Consider the following 27,817-nt stretch of genomic DNA (forward strand, 5'->3'; position numbering starts at 1 on the left):
GTGGAGAATGAGGTGTGTGTTTTGGGGAGGTGGAGGAGAGGGATGCAGAGGTGGATGGCAGGGGATTGCGGTTGTACTGTGGGTGCAGCAGTTACTCCAGCGCTAACCTCCCTTTGCAACTTTCAAGTCCTAACGAAACAGTTTCTAAGCTGCTGTTTCTCGCAGGTGTCACCCTGGGAGAGACCTACACAAATATGGAAACGCAACAGTAAGGAAGGAAGTGGGGTCTGACCTTTCACAGTAGGCGTGCTGGAGGTGGGAGGAGGAATATTCATCACTCATAACGGAAAAGTTTATTTAGGCAGAGAGGCGGTAAGATTAAATCAAAATGGCCGCAGGTCCCTGCAGTGTTGACTAATATACTGAGTGTCCGGGCCTCTTGTCTTTTTTAACTGGGCATGTCGTGCTGTCAGCATGGAAAACAGCTGATACGTTTGCTGTGCTTCTTGCTGCAGTTGATATGTGCAAGGTGGACAGGTATTTCTTCTAGCAGTGACAGCTTCAGTCTGGCTCGTGCTGCAGCCGCTGCAGAGGTGTTTCACCTTTGCAGCAACTGGTAGGATCACAGCATGTTCAGCGCCGCCTGCTGTGTGAGGCTGCCGCTGCCGCGGGGGCTCACGGGGAGCCGAGCCCACGCCGAACTCTACAGGCAGATCCTTGACGTCAGCAGAGACAAGCCACTGCTCTTGCCCTGAACCTCGGGGTCTGCCCGCGTAGATCTGACTGCAGATTTGGCATCTCAGGAAAACTAGAGGAGCCCACAGCCTGCTTTCGGCAGGGCTTCGTCATGCCTGCACTACTTCCTCCAGCAGCTGGAAGTTCCCCCAAATCACTGAGCTCTGGAGGGGGCACACGAGCGAGGGAGGGTTTCTGCTGCCTGCAACGTGCTGGGCTCTGGAACGCGAGTCTGAGCTGTTTGCAGACTATCTGATTGAAAACGCCTGCTGGACCTGAGCTGTAATTTCTCCTCTAGTACCAGGGAAAATGCTTGAAATAAGACAGAAGTTGAGAGAGGAAGAGAGAGTGAACAGTTTATCTTTTTACCCAGATGTTTATGACTAGTATACAACTAATGCTTTCTCCTTTTATGAGGTCTGGAAAGAGTGGGATTCTTTTACTGAAGTGACAGAGAAACTGTGGTCATGGATGACAACTGACACTGCTGCTGTGACTCACTTTTTCACTGGGAAAGATTTGGGTTAAACTCTTGACAAGTTTACTGCCCCAAAAAGCTGTAGCTTAGTTTCATTTTCCAGTTTGGTGAGGAACCAAACCGAGGAAGGGGAAGGAGTTTTCCAGATGCACTAATTTATTTATATTTTTTGTACATAAGGACTTATGGTCTGATCTAGCAGTGGCTCTCCACATTCTCTGCTTATGGAGCTGGGATTAGTTTCCATGTTACCAGCATCGTGGTTAGCCCTTCGTAAGGAGGTATCGGTGATTCTCAATTCTTTTAAAATGTCTAGAGTGAAAATTTTTTGCTCTTAAGTTGCACCAACTTTCAGTATGAATGACTGTACCATGTGGTATTTGAAAAATTACTGAAGGTCAACATGTTGGTCCTACTGAAGCTGCCAAACCTACTGATTTCAATTTTTTGCTGGAAATAGCTAAAGATAACGCCCAACTGCAGCATGAACGCTGAGAGAACTAGAGCTTTTCCTCAAAATCAATATTGTTTGATCAGCTTCTGTTAAATTATCCAGATTGTTGGATTCTTCCAAGTGCCATGTGTTACTTCAAATTGGAATTTGTGAAGTAATTAAAGCTTAAGGCGTTCAGAAATAGCCCACTAGTGTGAGCTGTTAAAGCCTGGCCGTTTCTGAAACGGAGAAGAGTTTCACTGGTGAAAGGGCAAGACTTTTGTAAGGAATAGTTCCACTTCTATTTGGTTGAGGCTTTTCGATTAAAAAAACTGTCATCTTTCCATTTTTGATCTTTTCCTCTCACCGCCCAGACAAGTAGATTAAATGTGCCTGGTATTTTATTTAAGGTAAAGCAACGGCTATGAGAAGTAATGCAGCTGTCCTGATGGCTGTGTTAGGAAAGCTTGGTGCAAAAGCTACGTTTTCCATGTCTTCCATGTGAATAACAAGTAAGGGGCTGCTGTAACTGAAGTGCAAAATGTTGTATTTCTGTGAGTTTCTGAAGGAGCAGAAAGTTTATCTGTTTGTGGTCTCCTGGGGCACGGTCACCACGTTCTTCAGGATCCCTGTGACTGGTTCCCTTTCTGCAGCACAAGGCTCGGCAAACAAGCCTGGCCTCACAAAACCAAACCTAAACAAGTCAGACCTCGCGATGGCTTCCTGCACTTCCTACTCTGAAGACTCTCAAATCGTGGGACAAGTGATGAGCTCATATCTTTGACTGCGGTCACCCCAAACTCTTTGTTTTTCATTCCTACCACCTCAGGCATGGAAAACCCTGCTGGACCTCAGTTTGAGCCTTTTTTTTCCTGCACTGTTCTTGCGGAGAGCTGGGTGCCAGTAGTCATTTTACTCCTCTCCATGACTGTCACTGCCCCCTTTCTCTGGTTTTTAGGATCTCACGGATCTCACAAAGTCTTTACTGTGCTGCTCATCTTCCCTGGCACTGTCCCTGGTGGTGTGCCCCAGTGCGTCTCCACTCCAGACTCTGTGTCCTTTTTCTGCTCTCAGCAGTCTGTTGCAAAACCCTTTTTTTCCCCCTCCTTCCTGTGTTTCTGTCACTTTATTGCTCTCTTTGGGGCCTCTTAGACCACTGTATCAGTGGCACCGATTACTGTTCACTTCAAGCCTTCTAAAGATTCATTCATGCTCTTCCTGCTGTCAGAAACTTTTCAGTTAATATAGTACAAGAACTGACACCACACTTCTTTGGACTTCTTGTTTCATCTTAGCCCAGGAAATATGCAACAAAAGTATGTGCAAGCCTGAACAGAAGAGCTCAAGCTAAGTGAAATCTGAGGTGCTACCTCTGGAGCACCCAGGCTGCTGCTTCAGGAGAGTTTGCAGACTGTGATGGATTTTCGGCTCCTGTGACTGGGCTTGTAGCCATTACCCAGCTTAAGACCAGTCAAGTGAGTCACAGATGAGACATACCTCTTAAATTTTAAGTTCTTTATGGCAAGCATTGCCATCATTGTATAAACAAAGGTGGGACTGTCCCTGGTACTCGACAAATAGCTCTAAAACTCAGCCGTCTATAGGGTGGAGTAGTCAAAGCAATGGATTTTATGCAGCAGATGGAGAAAAAATTCCTGAAAAAATGCAGCTTTGAAATATCTAAAGTGTACAGCTTGACTGTTTATGTAAAGTGATGTGGAGTGCAACCCTTTCTCTTGAAGAGGAGGAAAGGTTCATACTGAACTTGTTAGGAACTTGTTAGGCTGTTAATGCATTTCTAGGGAGTATTGGACTTTTGGACTTAACGGCGCACACTGCTGGGTGTTTTTCTCAAAAACACTTTACATGTTTAAATCTTGCTCCTCTCCTCTCCTCTCCACAGTAGATTTTTAGTTTGTCTCTGCCTGGATCATGGAGACCTGCTAGTTTGTTTTCTGATGTACTGCAGTGTTGTGCCATGCACCATCTTGGTTATTCAGTCTGATGGGGACAAGTTTCAGCTTTGAGGAGCAGCAATCTCATTTGTGATTTCAACAGTCCCAATGTATTGTTGACCCCAGTTTTCATTTTAAGTCTAGTATTTCCTTTAAATGCATGTGAATTATGAAGTCATCGTTCTGTAGCTTAGTGTTGTTGGATACTGTTTTGCAGCTACTGCTTAGTATTGTTTTAATACGGAGTGTTGCTTTTGGAGAGTTGGATTCCCCATCCTAAGAATCCTGGTAAATTTTATACAAACTCTTTGTAGCTGCTGGACATCAGGGCACCGTTGGTACATGTCCTGTTCATTTTTATAGTAATGTAAGCCCTTCTGAGGTGTACTGCTTTCAGGTGATCCTAACCACTTTGTTTCCTGCAGTGTAGTAGAGACAGAATCCAAAGGAGTAGCTTCCTGTTCCCTCTAACTAGCTATGCAAATACCTAGATGTTTTGTCTGTTTTTCCTTCTGTTCTGATCAACGTAGTTGGAGAAAGTAGGTAAGAAGCAGCAGGTATGTGTGGGTTTGGAGGGAGGAAGTGCTTTCTTCCAACCCAGCAACAAAGGCTCTTAAATTTCCTGAAGTGAGATAGGATTTTTTTTAATATAAACATAAAAGAAGTTGTGACAGCGAAGGAGAGATTGCATCAGGAAATGTGGGCATCACAGAAGAGGAGGTCCCACCTTTTGGACATCAGCTAGGGAAAAAATAGGACTGTGGTGGCTGTGAATAATGGGGGGCTTCTGGTAGAAGAGGGGATTTGAATTGACATTTTGTGTGGTCTTTCATCTGGAGTAACTGAAGATAATTGCTACTCTGAAATGAACTGAAGTTAGGAAAGCCCTTAAAGTGCACTTTTTTTCTGCCAAGCACGTTGGTAGTGCCGGAACATACCATTTCTGGAATGGACTCTCCCATGGGTAAAACTGAAGTTTGGGTTTTTTTGCAACAAAGTGAGAGGTCAAAAAAAAAAATCCTACAATAATTGATCAGAAGAACTAAAATACTGGGAAGAAATTCACTGTGTATGTGCTGCTAGCCAACAGTTTCCTTGCTTTACCCTCCAGAAAAGAAACTTCCTTCATTAACTTAAAATGAGATTCAGCCCGTTTCTAGCTGGCTAATGTCTGACACTAGCAGATGGAGCAGTGACTGTGCCCACAAGCGTTCTGCATCTTGCAGAGGGACAGGGTCGGGTGTGCGAGGAGAGGGCTTGGCAGGGTGCTCTGAAGCACCCCTGTCCTCAGCGGTCTGCCCTGGGCAAGCAGAGATGGACTGCGACCTTTTGCCGCTTTTGCTCGGTGAACCCTTGCCTTAGACTCGAGGGAGCAAATGCAAGACTTCACGTGTGTTTGTGGTAGGAGCATCCAGCTAGAATTTCTGAAATCAGGCTCTCTAACATGTGTACTGTCCCAGCTTCAAAGCCTGTAGGGTTTTTTTTTTTTTTTTAAATCAGAACATAGGAACTTGGCAAACGCTGACAGCAACAGACATTTATATCTTGCCGTGTGTGTAGCCCATTGTATCTTTGGATTCAAGAAGCCTACAATACAGATTGCATGTGTGTGAGAGAGAGAGGATATAAGCATGCCCAAGGTTTTTTGATGGGTGCTTAGAAATAGGCTTTTCTTAAGCATTTATCTTTGAAACACTTCGGAGATGTCTATTTGGCTTCAGAATAAGCTGGAAATGAGTGACCATTCATTCTGGGGGAGCATATGAATGGAGATTGAGGCTTGTGAAAGTAATCTGGAGTGGTACTTTATCAGAGGACACACAGGCAAGAACAGACAAAAGCGTTGTCTGGACAGGGAAGGGGATGCATGGGCCTCGGGGGGTAAGACTAAAATGCATGACTGATATGGCAGGAACTTTGTGACTCTAGTGGGGGAGGCAGTGTGGTATGGCCACTGTGGTCCAATTTTAGTAGCAATGTTTGCCCAGAAGGAGGGCAGAGAGGTCAAAGGAGAGAGCAAAGGAGAATGCTGCAGTTTGGGCTCATGAAACGAAGGTGTGGGTAAGGAGGGTTTGGAACAGGAGATGGAGATCTCAGATCTGCACCCAAGCCCTGACCAAGCTCTTTCACTTCAGCAAATATTTAAATATTTGAGAAACAAATATTTTAGAGGGGGAAAACTGACCTGACCCTGGTAAGCTATTTCTTAGTGACTTCTGAACTCAAGTTGGTAAAGGCTTTTTGTTTGTAGAAATCAAGAACCGCTTTGTACGTAGCTCTGAGAGTTGTTACCTCAGTTACCTGAGTCTGAGTCTCAGTGACTTTCTGCTGACCCTCCTCATAAAAGGAGAAGACTGTAAGATTTGTGCTGACAGGTGTCTCCGTAGGCTATAGATACTGTTTGAGACTGACCAGTTTTTGTGTGCGGACAGACAGTTAATCTGTTCCTAGTTAGCTGGATGACTTCTTGCAATGCCTAAGCTGTGGGCTGTTGAAATGAGGAGTTCGATGGTGCAGTGCAGAGTCTAAGGAAGCTTCAGCCATGGATCCAGCAAACAGGACTATTCTTTGTTATTATCTTCTTGAAATGCAGTCGTTCTGTTAGAAATTAGGATCTGTGTGGTCTGTTGAGCTTAGGAGCCATCAGGATTAGCTGTTGTCTTGAGGACAAGTCAGCAAAAGCTAATCCTTCATTGCACGGCGGGATAAAGAATTCTAATGACATACCCTGTCATCCCAGGTTCTTCATTAGGGCGCATGGGGGAAGATATTTGAGTGTTTCGGTTTGTTCTTCTGAAGAGCCAGGAGGGGGTTAGGTCTGAGAGCAGAATCTCTCCCATGTGGCATTTTTCTCTTCTGAACTGATGGAAAAGTCATTGCTCTTTTGTAAGGTACCGTCTTGTTTTACAGCTTGTTGACTGTAAGACATAGTACTGGAGGAGGTCTTTCCTTTTTCTCTAAGCAGTTCTCAGATGGCTTTATACTGTAATCACAAAGCTGTGCACTGTGTACCATAGGTGAACTCCACCTGATAGGAGATGTGAAAAGGACACTTTTGAATTCAGAATCTGGTCAATTTAAAAACCAGTAATATCTGTGCGGTCAGTTATCCCCAGGGGTCAAATATGTCTGGCCAAACTTTGAGTTGGCTGGTTTCCTTCTTCATGTTATTTAACGCTTGTCTCTGTGTATGAAAGACCAGGGTGGAGTAGGGGGAATAAACCACTTCATGGCTACCTCTGTATAAACCAAATCTCTATCACATGTCCCAAGTGACTAGACTGTAAAAAAATGATTGTCCTTCTCAGTTAAAAATGGACCTGAAAAGTCTTCAGCTGGCACTCTCAGTGTGGAAGGTTTTAGCTGGCCTGTATGTTAAGGGTAATTGTGACCTGGGTGATGTGGGTTTTTTTGTTTTGGGGGGCTTTTAAATGTAAATTTGGGGAGAAGATATGCTTTACTCCCCTCAGTCCGTTAAAACTGAATGCTATGAGTAGCTTAGAGCACCATCAGCATGGATGTGTCAGAGCTTGTAAGGAAGGGAGAGAAAAGCCAGACTTGTTTTGTAATGGGAAATAAAAATGAAGTGCTGATGTGGGGAAGGGGCTTAATATAAACTAGCTGAGGACACAGGAGGGATGGTAAAAGCACATCCAGCATCAATGCTTTTAATGGTAGTTGTATGATACTGGGAGCATAGTTTTGGGACCTGTTTGGATTTTTTAGTAAAAACAATTGAATTATTACAGTCAAGAAGCAAAAGGTGGGTCTTGTAAATGGATGGATAAGATGGAGATTGATGCAATATCTGTTTTTACTTTTATATGAGTCATTGAATGTAAAACCTCATTTTTTGACCTTAGAGTGAAGGAACCCAAATATTTTTCCAGAGTTATTTAGACATTAGTTTTAGCTACTTAGTACTCCAGTATAGTTAGCCATATCAGAGTGTATAGCATTAATCTGCTATGAGGGCTGTTACTAATGCTTTTGGGAAGTTGTCATGGGGAAAATGGTACACAGTGGCTAACACTGCCTTGACACAGCACTGAAATAGCTGCTCTATAAACAGTTCACTTTGGTCTCTTGGCTGAGGGTGTCTTAGGGCAGACCGTAAGGATGCTTCTGTGGCCTGCCAAATACATGTTGCTGATTCACCATGTTTGCTGTCACTGGTCTGCTAGCACCTGCCCAGTTAGTATTTGTGACCGTCTTGCTTTCTTTTTCTACAGAGAAGAGGGGAAACTTCTATCGGAAATAGCTGTTAAAACCAGGTGACCCATCATTGCAGTCGAGGAACTGCCGATTCCTTTTTTGCTTCCCTGTTGCCTCCTTCTGTCCTCAGTGGGCTATGTGGTCTCCCTGTGCTGACGAGGCAAAGGTGACATTCAGTGCACGGCCCCGTTTCATTTTTGTAGCTTGCAATTGCAAGTTAATAATGGAAATTGAGTGTGCGAGTCTTTCCATGCATCACGCTCAAGTGCACTTAGGTCTAAGTCAGTAGGGACTCGGCTTTTAGACTGCTGTGGGATAGCCATTGGGACGTGGATGACGCCGAGCAGGGAGGATGCAAGATGACACCCAGCAATGCCAGGTCCTCACAGCAGAAAGGTAGTGCTTTAGCTCAGTGCTCTGCGCTGCTTTCTGATGGCTCTGGTGCCTGGGTGAGTCTTCGTGTGACCTGACTGCAATACGTATGCTGTGTTGCACGGAGGATTAGTTGTCCACAATCTATCTAACCTCATTTCCTGTAGAAACCTCCCTGCTGAAGAGCTGCTGCTACTGTTGCTGTTTCCTGTTCTAAAACCATCTGATTTGGAGAAAAGAACTTAGTTCTACTTTACCGGACTGTTACACCATCCCTAATTGCTCCTTAAAAAGCTTGAAACATTTTAGCACTAATTTCCTGTGTTAAAAGCTTATCTGGACTCCTGGCGGTGCGGACTTTCATGGTTATCAGCTGGAGACCTCTTAAAATCTTGCCAGAAATCCTGATTGCCTGAAAGGTGGGGATTATCCTCCTGCCTGCCTAGAACAAAATAACCTTTATGTGTCACAAGGAAGTTGAGGACGTAATTGGAAGGGTTTGGGGAACTAACTGATTTCTTTTTTGTGTGTGTGTGGGGGGGGTGTATTTGTTTTTTTCTTTTTTAATCATGAGGCTTAAAGTGTATTCAGGACCCTTACAGAAGTGAAAGTTTAGTTCTGGTTATTTCTGATTAGTTTCTTATGTAAAAGAGGATTTCTGCTGACGCCCTCAGTGGAAGCAAGTTAGCTGTCAGTGGTTCTTTTAGATGAATTGTGAGCATATTTAAAGTATTACTGTAATAATAAAGCAAAAGTAAAAGTTGTGACTGATTTTTTTTCAGTGGGATTCCTGAGATCCTATTTAACCTGATGCCAGTTACTTGTAGCTTATTTGGTACTGATGATGACTTACATAAAATAGCCAAAGGCCTGTATATGGATTAAATTGCTGTTAGTGACCCAAAGTGTTTTTTAAGACTTTTGAATTGGAAATGTCTGTTTATCCACTTACACTATGTCCACTCTGCAGTGTTTTCCTGATGTGGAGTACTGCTGATAACAGGATAGCCGCTACAGTGAATTCTCTTTTCCAAGTAAGCACCCAGCAGGTTTTCCGCTTCGAGGCGAGTTTGCCGTCTCCTTAGTGCTGTTACACTGGTGCTGCTGGCTGCGACTGAGCCTTTCGTCCCGAGACTGCGCTGCTGCAGCGTAGGTGAGGCTGCGGAGGTCAGACCACGTGCCGGATCTGCTCTTCTGGCAGCATTGCTGGGATAAAGTAAAATGCTTAATTTAGTGTCTGTACTGATTTGTAGCTGAGAGCGCATGTCAGTACAGGATGGAGGCCCAAAGTATTTATGCAGAGCTGCGAGATGAGGCTCCGAGAGCAAGTGCTTTAGAGCCATTAGCTTAGGAAGAGTTTTAGGAGAAGGCTCAGCATGCTCTGGTGTAATAAGGAGAGCACAGGTAGGGTCATACCCACTGAATCTATACTCCATCCAAGTCTCTAGGCTTCATTCCTCCTACTGACTGGCTCACAGGAACTCCAGCCGAGTGCTGTGTTTTTGTACTTGGAAGCCCCCTTCAGAGGCACCCAGCGCTCTTCGTGGATTAAGCACAGGTTCTGAGACAGAGGTTAGGATTAGCAGTGTTATAAATGGCAGCCCTTAGTTTCGACTCAGTATTTCATGAGAAAACAGGAAAATGGTAGTAGGAAGCTGCCTGGACTCCCAGAAGTGCAACTGTCATCTCTACGCCCTTCCTCCTTCTGCTGCAATAAAAAGAGAAGCATGTTACCAGCAAAGTCTTCTACCTTCAGATTGCCTCGGCCTTTCTGAGGAAGTACCTGGCGTTTGTACTGCTGCTTCTGAGCCCACTGTCCTCTTGGCCGTGTTCAGACTTTGCGTCAGCATGCTTTTTGAAAGGCACGCGCAGTTTTGTTCTTGAAAACTTGTTGCCTGCTCATGTTCATATTTGCCACCTTAAATTGGTGCAACTGGTTAGAATAGTGCTCTGAGAACAGCGCAATATTAATGAAGATTCCTGTGCTCATGGGCCTTCAATGGGTTTAATTACTTGGCACTAGCTTCTTTAAACCTTATTTGAGTTAAAGCTAAATGTTTTGGCTGCCTATGTCACCACTGTATTAGTGAGGAATGCAGGAAAGAGTGCTAGTTTGCATTATCTGAGCTGCCTTAATCCTTTGTAACTGTGCTTTCCAATCCATGTTACTGTCTTACAGAGAAAGGAAAGCGTTTGCGCAGGAGACAACAGTTCACTTCTCAGCATCTTTGCGTTCCGGGAACGTTCTTGTCCTTAGTAAGGACTAAGAAAGTTCTTAGTAAGTGGATGTTGATACTTAATATTATGTGTAATTCTGCACGAATATCAGATGGAGAACAGTCTGTATTTTAGGTCTGAATTTTTCCTAGATCCTTTTTCCTACAATCCGATGTATGGGAGCAGAGTGGGTTAGATGCCTGACCTGAATTTGCTCACAGTACAATTTTTTAATGGTTCCGTACACCTTTCAGATCAGATGCTTCACTGAAAACAGTCTTGTCTGACTAGAGCGACTCTAGAACGTACACCTCTCACGTTCGTTGTCCAGGTCAGCAAACACATCCTTTCCTTGCAAGTACAGCCTTGTCCTGCCGAAAGAGAGACATTTGTTTAACCTTACCACTGATGACTCAGGTTCACCTCTGACTTGACTGACATATTTGGTTTTATATCCTTCTTCTGTTAAAGACACTTCCTAATATCTTTGACCGAGGGGAACTTTACTTAAAAAAAAATAAAATCTGACTGGCAATGGCAGGTTTAATCTTCTGCAAGGCAGCAGGACTTTCCTTCCCCTATCCCAGTGTAGAGGGCCTGTTGTTGGTACCAGCCGGGAACAGTTTGTGAGCTGTGGCTTTTCCGGGTTTTGGACAGAGCAATTTCTCTTTGACTTTTCCAAATAATCTTTTTTCTCCCCTCTCTCACTCTGTAGAATTGAAATGCATGTGAGAGCTGATGACTAAAAGCCTCCTTTTTGTAACTGCGCTTTCCTCTGCCTTGCTCCTGTGTCCCATGGAGCCTGGACAACTGGAAGCTGAGCCACCTCCGATCCTGCAGAATAACGTGTTTAGCCAAACCCTGAAGTTTGCTGACGGTATCGTCACTGTTATGTGTGCTTGTTCTGAGGAGAAGCTGTCCACGTGGTTTCTTATCTAGCCCAGGCCAAAAATAACACCATAGCTCCCGCAGCCTTAAAGAATTAGCCTAGCTTCAGAACTGGAAACTAGGGTGAAGGTGAAAAGGATATTTCAAAATGTAAAAATAAGAGTGGGGGGCCTAAGCTTTAGGATGAAAGGGCTTTGTCTGAAGGTCGGGGTTGCAAAGCAGAGTGTTTGGGGTGGTCCCTTGTGTGGAGGCTGCTGCAGAGGCAGGTCCCTGCTGAATTGCAGGTCTGCTCAAATTTCTGCAAAGCCGGGCAGTTTTAGTAGGGGAGCTGCAAGCCAAGGAGATAGAAGGTGACCGTAACGTAATCCTCCTCGGAGCTGTACTGTAGCTCCCCCCGGATCCTGGCCAGCTCCACGGCCGTGAGGGGGTCAGGCTATCCGGCTCCTGGTGCCTGCTTTGTGCCATCTCCCCTCTCGATTCCCGGTGCAGAGGAAGTGTGCAATGCGTAACCCCATTTATTCTGCTAGGTGCTCAAGCGTCTGCCTTACAGAAAATGCCTTGTTTCTATTCAGCCAGCACAAAGACTCTTTTATAGCTGCATGGCTATACATCTGCTGAGGTGCCTCAGACCGTTCGCCCTGCTCGCTGCTTGAGGTATGCGAGCCGCGAAGCGGGGATGTACAGCGATATGTTGTTTATATGTTGCCTCTCTTTCCTTTTGAGGATAGGGAGCTGTGCTATGTCCTGCGCTGCACAAAGCTGGCGTTCGCTGTGGGATGGTGGTGGTAGCTGGAGGCTTTCCCTTTAAAAGCAGGCCTGGAATCCTTCCGTTTCACACTTTGGCAACTGAATTAAATGTCCGAATTTGGCAATGTGATTGGAAGACAATAGAACTTTCTCTGGGGAAAAATGTGCTGAATTTGTGCTCCAGAGAGAGACCTGACTTTAAACGCTTACAGTGTGTGCACGCCAGCACAGAGCCCCACGCAGCAGGGACCCCCATCCTTCACAGAGCATTTAACTAGTGGAAAAAAAAAAAACCCAAACCCTGACTTCCTAAAGTATTTGAACTTTATTGTGGCCTCTGGGTTACTTTCTCCCCTGACTGTCTTCTCTGCTCCTCCCCCACATAATTTTTCTCCTGTGCATATTCTCATGGTGATTTCACAGAGAGGCTTCTGCTGACACCAGGCCTGCCCAGAAATGCACTCCTCTTTTGAGATTTAGGGGAAGGAATGAAAGGAGAGAGGAGGCTCTGTAAGCTGACAAAGCCCCCATATGTTGTGCATCTCTGGTGTTTGTCTCCTTTGACTTTCAGGCATCTTAAGATTTGCCAGCTCCTGGCTTGTTTTTTTTTGTTTTGTTTTAACCCCACCAGAGCTAGCTGACATCTCCTCCCTTCCTTTCCTATATTGCATTCTGATGCTGTCACTGCTGGCTTTTTGACTCAAGGTAGAATTTGGGCGGAAAAACAGCTTTTCGTCAAATTATCGTGAGATATGGGATAAAGGAAGAACACAAGAGGGCTAGGCTAACGTCGGTCTCTTCCGCTCCTTTAGCATGGCTAAATATTGACAGGTGGGAGCTGAGTGTGGCACAAGGTGCTTGGAGGAGTGCCTAACAGCAAATTGTGTGCTTTGGGGTTGAAATGGTAAGTGGTGGAGACTTTGAAGCCCCTCCACCTGTGTGTGCACATGCATACGTGTGTGCATACGCATGCACACACACGCACCGTGCCCACCTCCAGCACAGTACGGGGCATTCAGTGCTCTGCGAGTGCACATCGAAGCAGGGGAGGGTTGATCATGGTTGCATCTCCCCTCCTTCCCGACTTGGGGCAGATCCATGGCATGTTCCACCACCAAGTCTCTGTCCCTCGAGAGCAACGGTACTGTCCTACCTGGCCCTGGCATCAGAGCCTGCGTCCATCTTGTGAACACAGGTCTGTACTCGCTGTTTTTTCTGGGGATTATTTCTTTCTCACTGAAGATCTATTTAGGCTTTGAAGATGCATTTAGGCTTTTTGTGGCCTCTTTCGCAAGAGGGTGAGAAATTATTTTCAAGTTAATTTTAGACTGACTTGTCATTCCCGACTAAGCTTGAAGGCGTATGGTTTTGACCTTGCTCACAGGAAAACGTGGAGGAACCTAATTTCCCAGTACATTGAGGGAACTGTTACCCCAGGTCTAGAATTTTGTGTTTCGGCATCAAAGCGCTTGGCAAACCTTTCCCATGCTCTGTCCGCCCTCTGCGGAGCGACAGCTCTCCCCACAGTGTGCAGGGTTATCCCTGGGGCACAGAAGGAGGTACTGTCAGGGCAAGGTTTAGAGTGAAAGAGGTCCCGACACCGTGTCCCGTAGCCAAACCACACCTTCCCCTCCCTCCTTCCCCAGTCACTTCAATTAAAATTCCGCTGTCAGGGCTGAAGTGAAGGGAGGCAGGAAAAGACTTGTTTTCAGGAGCGAGAGAGAGAACCAAATTTTCTGCCAGAGCAGGCCTTTTCTCAAAGTGAACTTAAGAAACGTCCCCTCCCTACCAGTGAGGTGACAGAAAAGCTACAGGCAGAATTTGCAAAAAATAATCAGTGTTATCTGATTTCGTTCCCAGTGAGTATCAAAGAGTGAACAAATTGAAATGAAGCAAAGGGCTCTGCCGGGACAAACTTGCAATTCTCTGACAGCCTTTCTGAGCCGCGGCCCAGAAGGCTGATTGGAAATTGGTTTCTTAAAGAAGGTCGAGAGAGCACTGCACGCCAGGTAGTGTGGAGGAGCCCTCTCCCCGGCAGCGTGCAGTGAGGGGAAGGGTCTCCCGAAAGCGAAAGGTGGAGAAGGGAAGAGAGCAGATGTGAAATCCAGAGGGATCTTACTAGTACGGTGGAGTCCAAATAATTTTAAAAGTGCTAAACAGAGGTCCTGTGAGTAGAGGTACTATGGAACCAAATTCCTTCAGCATTTGCAATATCAGGCTGGCTAAAGGAGCTGCTCTTGTGCAATACTTCGCCAAATGGTTACTGAACAGATGTTGCTCCTCTTGCAACTGCTGCTGAAAGTGAACCAGTTTCTTGCCGTGAGGGAGATTCTGGCTGCCTGTGTCAATCAGATAGTCCTTTTACCAGTGCTCACCTTTGCAGAAACTCAGTACCGTGATAAAAGTTGAGCTGGGACGTGCTGAAGGATGGAAGAGAAGCAGTCAGTTGCAGTAAACTGAAGAAACTGTCTCCTCAAGGAGCTTGGGTTGAGAAGAGCTCAGGAAGATGTGAGCCCTCAATACCCTTAAGCTTAGTTGCAGGCACTTTTTCTAGACATATGGAAGCTGGACATGTGGTGAGGAAAACCAAAGACTGAGATACGCTTTCAGAAAGGAAGACGGTCTAAAGTGAGTGTAAGTAAACAGTAATGTATTACAAGGGAGTAGCTAAGAAACAATAATAGCTAAGAAACAACCTGCTGTTCCCCTGGCTCTTGCTATGACACAGCTATAATCCATAAAGCAGGAAATCCTATTTGATGGACTATAATCATCTTATTCTTTCTAGATGTAGAAACTCCCCTGTGTCTGTCTCCCCTAGGCAAGGAGGCATACCTGCCAAGAAAGCGACATGCTCTGAACCTCAGCTGCTTTGGCATGCCAGCAAAACCACCCTGCTCTGAAGTGACAAGTCGGATGCTGGGACATGCTCTGGCCTGCCAACCGAGTTAAATCTAAGCAGGAGCACTTGTGCGCTTGACTCATGCATGGTGGCCCACACAGAAGAAACCCTGAGCAGCCTGCACTGTATGTGGTATCATGTCATGCCTGGTTACCGTGCCGAATATTCACTCCTCATCCAAAAATGAGATATGAAACCAACTTCTTAGAGTATATGTTCTTCCTGTTGAAGCAGAGAGCGTGCAGTGAAGAACAGTGGCTTGGATTTTGTTTTGTTTGGTAGTCAACATAACATCACTAGTTATCTTTGTGTCTGTGCCTCTTTGTGTGAAGGGGCAAAACAGCCCTGTCCAATTCGGGGTTGGTGCCAGTTCTATCAATATGATGATTGTATGCTCACAGAAGAGAAGAGCTGCAGTGATTCTTGTGGTGTCTCAATGGAAATAATAGCAAAATGTGGCCATTTCTGAATATTCTAGTTAGACTCCCCTGATAGCTGCACATTATGTTGGAAAGCATCTCTGTTCGTGCGACTATGCGTGCTAACGCACTCTGTGGTTAGCTAAAGTAAATGTTCACATCCTTGTGTGTGCTGGAATATAACAGAAACTCTGTAAAGGATTCCAGAGCCTGTTCCTGAGCATTGTCACTTGAATGATGCTATCATGTATTTTTATTTCTTTTAATCTGCAAATGTTTTGTAGCGTTGCTTCAGTCCTTTCTTCATCTGCCTTTGGGCACAAAGCCATAGCCATAACTTTCAAACTTGGAAATATCTGTGCAGACTCAGGCCTGCGTCTCACAGCAGACAATAATGAGCACTGAAAGCTAAACCGAGCCCATTGATATGTTGATGATCAGTAGTTCTTTCTTTCTGATTAGCATTCAACCTGTGTCTTCTATAATGCTTCAAACAAACCATGGAATTGTCCATTCTTCTTAGATCCGGTTGCCCGGTGGATTTGAGCGTATCCTGCCAGGGAAGTTGCTGGAGTCATATCCTTGGCGGGTAGTGACTGCCTTGGCCTGTGGTGCTGTAGTTGAGGTGACGTGTATGATCCAATTGGGGTTGCTTTTAACTTGCTAACAGGCTACAGAATGCCGGTGTGCACCGAGCCCCCTCCACGTTTGACCCGCTGTGGCACGGAGGTCTGTAATCCCTTAAGGTTTGCTGTGTCCCTGCTGGGAGTCTGCGTGTCGTGCAGTAAAAAGTAAAGGGCTGTGTGTTGCCGGCCTTTACTTTGGAAAGCTCAAGTGCCAAAGGATTTACAGAGAGGCTCAGTAAATGGCTGGAGTCCATGCAGTATCGTGAGAGCAAGAAGTGTGCAAGAGTAGATGTAGATATTTTTAATGACATTTTAATTGAAAACAAATTCAATTTAGACAAGTGCTTGGTAAAGAGAGAACATCTTTGTGCTGTAGGACGGCTTCCTGATGACTTCTCAGGAAAGCTGGCTGCTTTGTGTCTTCATCAACTCTTATTTGTCGTGTTTCCCTCTTCACCTTCCTTGTGGTGGCCATGGGAAGATTTTTTTATGTGGCTTTTGGACCTGGCATGGCTGGTAACTCCTGTCCTATGTCTTTATGGTAGTCGCCACCTCTTGGCAGTTGTCTCTTAGTCTTTGAGAGTGGTGTGACAAATGTCACACCTGTCTTCCAAAAGGGCAAGAAGGAGGATCCGTGTCCTGTAGCCAAACACACCTTTGCTCCCCACCCTCCTGTCACTTCCATTGAAGCTCAAAACTGAGAAGTATTCTTCTTGTGCAACATAGCCTGGGAAATTCACTGCCATATGATGTTAATCAAAGTCAGAAATTCCTAAGATCTAAAGGTGTATTAAAACGTCAGGGCCTAAAGAAGACATTGCAACAGGGGCTGTCTGCAGATTCCGCAATTCAAAACAAAGCTAGCTGTGCACAGGACTTACCTCCTGGGTAACGCCTACTTGTCCAAAGCACAGCAAATTTAAGGGGATTGCAGTCTGGGGAGATGATAGATCACTATACCTGTTTCTGTATCTTCTATTTGTGAGGAAATGTTAGAACGATTAGAATTGGCATGTGTGTGCATGCTATATACACGCACTCATGCTCCCTGAAGGGTGAAGTCCTTCTTCATGGATGGGCAACACCTCTATTCAGTGAACCCCTAGTGCTCACCCCACTTCAGGACTTCTGCTCAGATTGGGCAGCAAATGGAAGGTCTTGTTACTTGCTGTAAGTGTCCTCAGACTTGTCCTCTGCAGACCAAAACAGATGCAGAGCCTCAGGTCCTACCCCCAGGCTTGCACCGCTGCCTCTGCACCTTGGCCCTCATGGCTGGTGTGCGGCTGCAGGGTGTGCGGCGCGCAGTGCTGAGGAGATGCTCTTCGAACTGTCCTCCCTCGTCTTCTGCTGAGGAGTTCTTTGGACCTGGAGCTGTTCTGAGCTGAGGGCAGACATGAGGTGAGGCGAGGTGAAATAACACATGAGGCTGGTCCGTGGAGTGGGAGCTCAACTAAGCTTTATTTCTCGCTCTGCAATACAGATGACTTTTTGCCAGCTGAATTGGTATAAGTTTACTGAAAATCTCATCTTTTCTGCAAGCTGTTGGAGGAAGCAGTTTGGCAATGTCTCCAGGTAACTGAAATAAATAAACAAGTGATTACAACAGTACACTTGGATGAACATACAGACGAGGGGGCCACAACTAGGCTGTTGTACCAAAGGTTGAGCAGGCAGCTCTGCTTCGTGGGGGAGCTGCCAGTGTTACCCGGCGAGGGTTGTGCAATGGCTCCGTCTTCCCAGCACTCGGTACGCACAGCAATACAGCCAGGATGTGGGGGGGGGGGGGGGGGGGTTGTTTCTTTTTCCCCCTCTAGCTGATTTCTGGGAAATGCGAGATGAAGTGGGCTTTGTTTGGACTGACCGCACAGTCCCCTCACGAGTGCACGCTTTATCATGCCGGTTAGTCTGGGATGGGTGATGGATCGCAACAGCAGCCTTGATACTCAGGGCAACTGCTGCTGCCTTTATAGGCAGAGAAAAACAGTCTTTGAGCTTGCTTGAAGCAGTTTAATGCTAAATTTGTTGTTAAAGCCCTTTCAAGGGAAATCCTCATGGCAGAGGGATTTCGGGTTCATTAGCTGGTCTAATTTCTCTACCTAGTGAAAGAAGTTTTAAATCATTCTGAAAGTAAAGAAGCAGGTCCAGGTAAATTTATATTTAATGACAACTTGATAATGAAAGAGAGCATTTTTGCTCTACAGAAATGTCGTAGTAAATGCCTTTCACAGTCCTAAAATGGAGTGAAGAAATCTCTCTCTCTCTCTCTCTCTCTCTCTCTTTTTCTCTCTTTTTTTTTTCTTTTCTTTTTTTTCTTCTAGCCCCTCTGGGCAAAACCTTGCCGAACATGTCTGGACAATGAATGTTCTTTTGTAGGGATGAACACATGATCTCTGAGATCAAGCTTGCTACGTAAGGGGGTTGCACTCAGGCAGTAGATAAAGCTCCTCTATGCGTGACACTGCATTATAGCAGCTAGTTTTAAAAATACATATATTAAAAGGAAGGCTTAATTTCACATAAGCAAAGCTGTACTTAGCTTGGAGCTTCCTTTCTAAGCTGTCTGTGCCACATGACACCTTTCCAATGCCTTTCTCACCATTGCTGCCTACGCCCTTCCCAGACTTGCTGTTTGGGGTATCCTTGAGCTCAGTGGGTACACCCAGGGAATTCTTGGTGTCTTGAGATTGGGAACTGGCTATCATGCCTGTGATAAAGTCGTATCATTATGTACTCCTCAAGTGGCACGTAGTACTCCTTTGCTACAGCTTGGACCTCTGGTTTGTAACTCACTGAAGCAGCTTCTCAGCTGGGGAGGAACTCGTCCGAGTAGAAACTCAGCACACGGCTGTTGTCATCACATCCCATCCCAGTGGGAGCATATGCATTCACTTTGGCTCTGCCAGACCCGAATTCGACCCAGTGCGTACCTTTCCAGGGATAGATCTGACTCCATGTATTAGAGGCACAATGCAAGCCAGGTTTGGCATTGCCTCCAGATACTTCAGGAGAGGAGTCGACACCTATCAATATTTTCTACATAAGAGAATATTGCATTTTTTAAACAAATCCTAACCTCTGTTCCAGTGTATCACCTTTAGGACTGTAATGCACAAAGTTGGCACAGCACAGCTGTTCTCCCTTTTGCCCATCACTCTTTGCCGGCGTATGTCAGCCCTGCACCGTTTTTTACAGGCGAGCAGGAAAGGATCTCTCATTCTTTGGTGACAGTACTACTGAAAGCGCGTGTCCTCCTCGAGCTGGAGAGACTATCTAACAGCTGCTGGGGAAGCCCTTCGAGTAGCTGCCAGTGTGTCTTGGGTCCAGGTGGGTAGCTGAAAGCAAGAAGTTGTGTGTCCACTTACTGGCCTGAGTCGTTCCTGTGACAGCCATTAGTTGGGGTGTCTTTTTGGTGTGCTTTTTGTCTGTCTGTCTTGTGGTTTTTTTTTAACAGATAGATTTTTGGCCACTGCTTTCAAAATTGTTCAAATTTCCATCTGAAATGGATAAGACTACCATTGAAACTGTCTTGCTTTTAATGCTATTCAGGATGTGTTTTTTTTTTTTTAATCTTTTTTTTTCTTTCCTTCTTCAGTCAAGTCTACAAAGAACACTCTGTTTTATGTGCTTTATATGTATAATTTCTTCTTCTTCTTAAAGGACGACTCATTTCCTCTACTTTAGAGGTATTTTCTTAAATCTGTCACTTCCTGTCTCTTTCTTGGCTGTCTGAATTGCCAGTTTTTATATTTTTTTGTAACTGTTCCACTCATTAACTTATCGAATCCTTTGGGAATTGCATTTTGCCCAGGCTAGGTGAAACTCCCTTTTTATTCTCTGGCAAGAAATATTTGACGATTAATTTAATTGCTAAATTGGCTTCTAAGCAGAGGCGAGCTTGGAAACCTGAAAGGGAATTAATCATGCCCGTTTAACAGAAGGGACTTGAAAATGTGGAGGCTGCACTAAACATGTCAGTGAAAACCAAGGTGCACGGTAGCTAATAAGGTTTTAGTGTTTTGTCATATTTCAGACCTGTTTTTATTTCTTGCTGGCTGTCCCTGGTTTTTGGCTATTTGAAGAACAGAACACTCCCTCTCTTTTCCATTCCAGGAACAGGGCAAGTCTTCTCATCTCTGGAAAGCGCTAATTGGCACCTCTGGGCTTTTGCGTGAGCACCTGAAAGTTCATGTAACAGCTCAAAATGCCCATGCAGGAGCACACACGGACAGTGCTCCTCGTGTGCAGGTGCGTTCATGGTCCTTGTGCTGCTTTTCAGAAACTCGCATGGAAGTGTTGCTCTTAATACTTGCCTTCCTTTCCTTATCGGCAAAATAGAATTGAATTGAACTGTATCTAATGTATGCACAATAAGAGATAAATGCTGCTGTAATAGAGCGTTCAGTTCAAAAAAGCAATTTCTGCTGTGTCAGCAAAGATTTAAGTTTTCTTTTTTTTTTTTTTTATTTTGCTTTACACTAAAACTGAAATACAGATGAGTTACTAGCGTATTTCCAAACATGACTTGGCATAGGGCTAAATTTTCCTCTGATGTAAATGGATGTAACTTGATCAGGTAGCAAAGCTACGCTGATTTACCTCAGCTAAATATCGGACTTAAAAATCTTGTCTGTGACTATCATATCCTACAATAAAATAATATGATCTAGAGGATATTTTTGTTTAGTATTTTGTTAAAACAAAATTCAGAGTCCCTTTTCCAAAAGCTGCCTGCAAAGCTGCACGTCTAAGTTGCAATGAGCTCAACTTCATGGGACTCCAAAGGCATTATTATAACTTCTGTAATTATCCACAATAGCTATTCTGTACATAAGACTGGCATGACTTTAAAGCTTAGTGTCTTGGGCTTTTGCAGGACTGGACTCCAGTAATGACTATTCCACTATCTAGCTGGGAATCTCCCTTTGAAATGGGTAAAGCCCTTTCTAAATAGGAGTGTCAAGCTGTAAAATGTCTGATTGGGTTTTGTTTGTTTGTTTGTTTGTTGTGCTATGTAAAATGTGCTGTGGTTGCAAACGTTAATAGCTTCTTGCATATGCTGCAGCTTGGGAAGAAATGGGAACTTAGGGAGTAAATGTTGTGTTTGGAGGGGTGGGAGAAGCATTCTTATTATGGATTGAATTACCTCTTTTGCCTGCTCTTTCCATTGACAAGGGAGAGACTAGCGCTGCCGTAGTATTATTAGAATACTAGATTTGGTGTTTGAAAGTTAAATGAAGTGGGGGAAAAAGGAATGATAAATTGCAGATGGAAAAAGTGTTCTTGCAAAGTTAATGCCACTGCATGTATGTAAAGTTATTCTATGAAAGGGACATAATAAAATTAAAGTCTCTAAGATAACTGTAACTTGAAGGAATACCTTCCTGCAACCCTCAGATTTAAAACGTTGAATTTTTCTGTATTGTTTGCCATGCGTTAATTCAGACATGCAAATTATGACTTGTAGCAACCTTGTTTCCGTAGTGCAAGAAGTATGTTGTGCACAGATGTCAGAAATATCATTGTGCTGAAATGCTTGTAAAGGTATCTGACATGGACTTTTACCTGCAAATGGAAAAAAATCAGAAAAAATAATTATGCAATCAAGTGGAAATTTCCTAAAAGGAATGGGGCAGACTGTTTATGTAACAGAAAAGCGAATTTGACTTCAGATGAGGCAGATGATCTTTACCTTTCCTCTGCCTCGAAATCTCGAGGGAGAACGTGAGACTTCCTCTTTGCTAGTTTTTTAAGTGCCGTGGTGTCTAGGTGTTTTTGCACATCTCGACCACCTCTTTAGTGTCTCTTTTCTCTATTCATTTGGGAGATGTCTTTTTCCCCTTTAAGTTATAACCAAATGATGCCTTTGTTTAGAAACAGAGAATAATACCTTATTTACACTATTAACCAGTCCCTTCTCTTCTAGGTTACTGCTATACAAATAAGTGTAAACATTCTACTAGATCATCCCTTGGCTCCTTTCTGACTAATGACATTACTCTTTCCTTTGTCCGTCTGTCCACATTCTGCCGTACGTTTAGGTAGTTTGTTGCCATATTGGATTTTTCCCTCACTTTTTTTTTTTTTTGTAGTTTTACAACCAACTTGCTGGCAGGAACATCTGTACAGGGTGCAATATTACTGTAGAACGTATGGGTCTAACTCCCTGGCCTTGAAGGTGGGGATGCTATTAATACATCCCAAAGCAACTGGCTTTCTCACCGCACTGGTGATTAAATTGCCCCTGCTTTCTGGATTGCACCGTAAGATGTAAAAACACTGCAGCCCCTCCGTTTGAGGGAAGGTCTGTCGGGGCTATTAAACGCAATGGCCCAAATGCAATCCCCAGCTCAGGAAATCCTTAGGCTGCCGTCTGCTCCAAGCTGGAAAGTGGCGTGAAGGGAAGGCCCGTTTTCTATCTGCCCTGTAAGTTGGACTCTTTTTGCAGGAATTCACAACTGCCCGCTGTCAGACAAGATGTTAGCCAGGTGGGCCTTTCATCTGACACAGGATGGCTGCTATATGTTTATTTTCTTAAGTTCCTTCTGGTGCCGCCTCTGTCTTACTGAATTGTCCAAACTGTTTGCCAGCTGGCTTGTAAACTCTGGATACATGTCATCTGGTTTCACTGCGTCAACGGGATGAAACGAGTCGAAATACATTAACTGTTCCTCTGACCCTTTTTTTCCAATGCTGCTCTCTCTTTTGTGAGAACAGCGAGTGAAAGATTTACCAGCGTGGTGTCACCTCTTGATTTCTTCCTCTTTATTTAAAAGTGGTGGGCCTCTCTCCAGAGCTTTCCCTCCCCCAGATGGATTTGCATCACCATTCTTCTTAAACTCTGTTTGTAATGTCGGGGTTTTACAGCGCGTTGCTCTTTAAGAATGTCACTGCTACCTTCAGTCCTGGTGATGCTGATCATCTCCTCCCGTGTACCCTCTTCTGTACAGCCTTGAACTGCTGGTGCTTTTTAATCTTGCCCGGCAATCAAGTGACTTTTGCCTTTCTCTTTTTGGTGTACTGGATTTGCATTGCTTCGCCTTTGTGCTTTGCACTGAGAAGTGATATTTGGTTTACCTCATCCCCTTCTCCCCCTCTTATAGCCTCCTTGAGGATCGTGTCAGCTCATTTAACAGCCCTCAACCTCTTCTCTCTACCTGTTAATATTTTTCTTTGGATTCCTATCATCCTCTGGAGCATTACCTCTTACTAATTGAGAGCTAATGCTAAGTAGGGCAAACATTGTAAAGGGCAGCTTTTCCATGAAGAGCCTCTTTAATTGCTGGTGGGAGAGGGCTATATCCGAAGTGTTTCCTTTCGCTTGGCTTAATGCAGGTTCAGTTATTTCTGTTCGTATGTGAAAACCCTTTATTAAAGGTTAGTGCTTTGTATTTGAAGGAAGTGATTCGTGAACCATCGTACACCATTCGTGTGGTGTAGAATTATTTTTTTCGTTATTCGGAAAAGAAGTTGACATCCAAATGCGTGTATTCATATGCGTGTTACATAAATCTCAAGCATTATGCAAGCGTTTGAGAAATGTTGACGGTCGTGGCTTTTGGTTGCTCTGAGAGAAAAGATTACCTGGAGAAAATGGACAAAATTGGCCCTCCCCTCTTAAGAAGCGATAAGGCCACTTGCCAAGTCATTGGGCTCTAAGAGTCTTATCGGTTTGCTCGCTGGACTTTGGCAGATTTTGCAAGCAATATTCTGCCTGATTGCCCGGACCCAAGAGCAGATTTTTTTGAGTGCATGCTATCTCCAGGTTTTCACTAATATATTTTGCACTTTCCTTCTTCTCTGTCCTGGGAACCTTAAGCGTTCTGTGGTAAACTTCCTTAGCCAAACAGGGCTGTTAAATCTTGTTGTCAGTTGAACTTTCAATTTATAGATGGAGCTGGATTGCTTTTAATTAGAGTGCCTTGTCTTGTTTCTTTACTCTTCCTTCTCTTTAAATCTACCCTGGCCTTTACGACACTCCAAAGGGCAATGTGGCGGTAAGGGAACATCTGAACAATGCAACGTGAAGCCAAGAGCCTTTTTAATCTAACGAGTTAATATCCTTTCGTAAAGAAATTTGGCCTGCGGCTCGAATATGTGCAGGTGGAAAAGAGGGAAAGACGCATCTGCTTTTTCGACTGATGTTTGATGGTTTAAGAACAGTGTCTAGATTGTTCTTTTTTTACGGTGATCGATAATCATGATAAATCAGGCTCTCTGGCTTTTCAACATCTTTGTCAGATTTGTTTCTTCTCCCTCCTGCAGAAAACCTCTCCATGTTTTGAGTAATCGCACCCACGTGACTCTCGTAAAGGCAGGGCTGGGGAAACTGCTGGGGCTGTTCTGACCGAGACAGGGCCGGACACGACGGCCCCGAGCGGCTGGGCACGCCGCTGGGGGACTCTGGAGCTACTCGGCTGCAGCGTGCCGGGGAGCGAGGCACAGACTCGAGCAGCCCAGCAGAAGTGAAAGTGCATGCTTTTGGGTCTTCTCACTTGAGCTGTTTGGCCTACCTGGAACAGGGCTTGATGGACCCTATAAATGGGGAGGAAAAAACATCTGAACTGTATCTTAATAGAAAAAAGGAGTCATCTGTATGATTTCCTGAACAGCTTTTGGACTTATTTAGTGCAGTCGATCCCACATGGAGTAGAGACAAGTCAGTGGACAACTCCGGGACGACAACAGCGAAGACAGTGCTGAGGCTGAACAGTGTTTGCCTTCTCCCCTCGGTGGCTTGAGCAGGTGGCATGATTTCATGAGTGGCTGAGGCCAGCTCAAGACCTCGGGCCTGATCCTTCCCTCCGTTCCCTGATGCTTCTTCCTGCCTCTGCGTCTCAAAGAGGCTCACGCCGCTCATGAAGCCATCTCTGGGTGGCCTGTCCCCACTGCAGTGGTTGTCCAGAAGTGTGAGATGAAGTCGACTTGCCAAGCCAATCTGAAGAAGCTGAAGTGGTGGCCCAGTAAAACTAGATACCCCTTAAGTACAGGCATAGCCAGAAAGGTACAGCGCTTTCACCCTGGCTCCCTGAAATTTGTGTTTGTTCAGAAAGTGATTTCTTTGGTATGAATCTGTGTTTGTTGGTATTTAGTTCAAAATCAACAGCTTAATTTTAATCAGGCCTTGATGAAAGCGAGGGCTTTTGCAGCTCAAGCCACTTACGTGGTACTTACAGATTCTCCGAGAATTTTGCAGGTGCTTGGATGTCACTTATTTCAGAAAGTAAGGAAAATGTCTGTGTGCAATGCCTTTCCTCTCCAATACCAAACCGTCTTATCTTGTCTGTAAAGCTACAAGCATTGCTGAAAAAGGTTGACCGGTGTTCACTCCCAGCCTGACCTGGGCACCGTTCATTCTCTTTCTGTTGTGTTTTTTGTTTTGTTTCTGGTGTGGAAAAAGGGAAGGATTTGGAAATTTTTTTGTATGTGTTAAATCGGTGTCACAGTAGCAAACATTTAAAATGCATGCTTTTTGGGAGAAAAACAGTTTTGAAAAGTGGATAGTTTGGGAGTCGTTTTCTAAAAATTTGTTACTAATAATTATTTTTGTGGTTGGAACACGATATTTTTATAGTGTTGGCTTGATAATAGTGTTGGGGTTTTTTTTGTCTGAAACTTTATATAAATTGTATTTCTTTGTCTTATAAAGAGTTAAACAGAAACAAACAAGCTTTACAAATACTTGCAATTGCAAAGATTTTTCAAAATGCTGAAGTTTTAATGACAAAATGAAGTTACTCCTTGTTCTTAACCTTCTTTCTTTCAAGGATTATAGCTCCTGAAAAAGAATCAGACGTGGGGTGGGGGGAGAAAGGTTTTTTGCGGTAGTGCTTTGCCTTCCCTGTATCTTAAGTACAAAGATAAGCATGTTTATGCTTGAACATGACACGCTAGGGAAAATAATTGCTGATCTGATTAGCTCAATTGAGATGGAGTTTGACTTCCTGTGCTTTATGGGTGTTCATCTGCCCCGGGGCGGTGAAGACTGCGCTACTAAGGCTTTTGCCTCATTTCCATTCTGCAGCTACTCAAGGGATCGAACAAGTTTGGACAGCAGACAAAAAGCAGGCCTGCAACAGTCCCTTCTGCACGTCAGCCTTTGACAAGTTTGTATGTTTGAGTAAACTGGAAGCTGGAAGGAATAAGGGACTGCTGAATATTTTTAGGAAGGCCCATATTCTTTCTCTGAATGTTTCTTGGTTTTTATTATTGTTGTGTTGTCTTAGTTGATTTTTCATGCAAAAATGGACTTTTTTTTTTTTTTTTTTAAAGCCAAGCATTCAGGACACCATTCAGTTTCAGTTTCCCTGAAAGGGAATTTGGCTTGTATTGATGACTAGATAGAGCCGAGGAGCAGACAACTGGAATTTCTCTCTCCAAAAGCAAGTATTTAGTTCAATCAGTAAATTTGCCTATGACAGTTTAATCCTAAACTGGAGCATGAAGGCTCATGCAATGAAACAAATGTCAGTAACGTTAGGGAGGACTCTCAGAAGCCTCATTTAACTGCTGGAAATGAAGACATGCTAACATGCTGCTCATTCCAAAAATACTTCCCTGTTGTAGACCATAATGGGCAAATACATTCCCTTTCACCACAGTTGTGATTAAAACTGGTAGGACTGCTAAACTGTCAGCACATAAAACTATCTAAGAATGTGCAGCAATGTGATGTGATATCTTTCCCCTCTTCTTAATTTTTGCCACGAGTGAAATGCAAAGCTTAGGGCAATAAGAGGTGATATGCTTTGTAGAGCGATAAAAACTAAAGTGTGTTTCCTGGCAGGGACCTGTTTTTCCCATTCCATCCTTAGACTTCCGCTGCTGCAAATAATTGTTCCAATGGGTGATTTGGTCAAAGCAAGCGCACAGAAACCTCTCCATAGGGTCAAGCTTAGGAAAGTCACTTGCCCGTCATCTGAACTCCATATTTGCAAGCAGTGGTGTTGTGGATAGGGTGTGTGCTTAACGTATTCAGTCTGCAGGACAACCACATAAAAGGATAAGACTAGGGGGAAGTAGCTGTATTTCCTTGATTAGATGTCATCTGTTTATTATCAGTCTTATCGGTATCCTCATTTCCTCTGTATTTACCTTCCAGATGTAATTTATAGAGACCACTGCCCTAAGATGCTGAGATACTACCTCACCTTTTGCCTTGTGCCGTCCCCTCTGCCTGTGCTCGCCTGTTGTGGTCAGTCACCTTCCTCTTGCATTGTAAACTTAGGGGATCAGAGAGAGGTTGGGTTTTTTTTGTTTCCTTTTTGCTTTTTGCTCCACACACGTTTTGCCCTAAGCCTGATGGGTTCTCATCTAGAATAAGAGAGAGCCTTTAGCCGTCCCAAGACTATAAATTATAAACGGAATTGTCTTGGAGTTGCAGATTTTTGAGCAAATCTTTCTTGGAGTAACACTGGAGGTAGTGGTTACAGCTGAGGTTGGTTGCCTGACAAGTGTCAAGTTCTCACAGCTGTCTGGCAGAGCTGTCTGCTTCATACAAACCCTTGTTATACAGTTGGCTCTGACTCCATGGTAATAAAGTATCTTTTGACAAGTTTGCTTTTTTTTTGGTTTTTTTTTTTTTTATTTCACCCTTCTCTGACTCCAGCACGTGATCTCAGGTCCTGCCTACATTACAATGAAATGGGCCTTTTCTTTTTGACAACGGGTGTTTCCGACCGCTCTTCCTCGCTCCCATGAGGAGCTGGAGGCGCTCCCCAGCAGAGCAGACAGAGCATGCCTGGTCAGAGATGCCTCTGCCTGACCCTGTGAGCACCTGCACCTGGCTTAGGTACGAGGAGAGCAGTTCCTCGTAATGTCCAGAATGTCCATATGTGTCTTGATGATGGCCTTCATTCCATTTTATGGAAGTTGTTGTCACCAATTGCATTTA

At 44.4% G+C, this 27,817-nt stretch overlaps 1 protein-coding gene across 1 annotated transcript in view; it reads left to right on the forward strand.

The window, feature by feature from the left end:
* Nucleotides 1–27,817, forward strand: part of CHSY1 (chondroitin sulfate synthase 1) — a 79,488-nt gene that overhangs the window by 10,153 nt on the left and 41,518 nt on the right. The gene's annotated exons all lie outside the window — the stretch shown is intronic.

The sequence above is a fragment of the Struthio camelus genome, chromosome 12 (genome assembly GCF_040807025.1).
Source record: "Struthio camelus isolate bStrCam1 chromosome 12, bStrCam1.hap1, whole genome shotgun sequence".
In the NCBI taxonomy this organism is placed as follows: domain Eukaryota; kingdom Metazoa; phylum Chordata; class Aves; order Struthioniformes; family Struthionidae; genus Struthio; species Struthio camelus.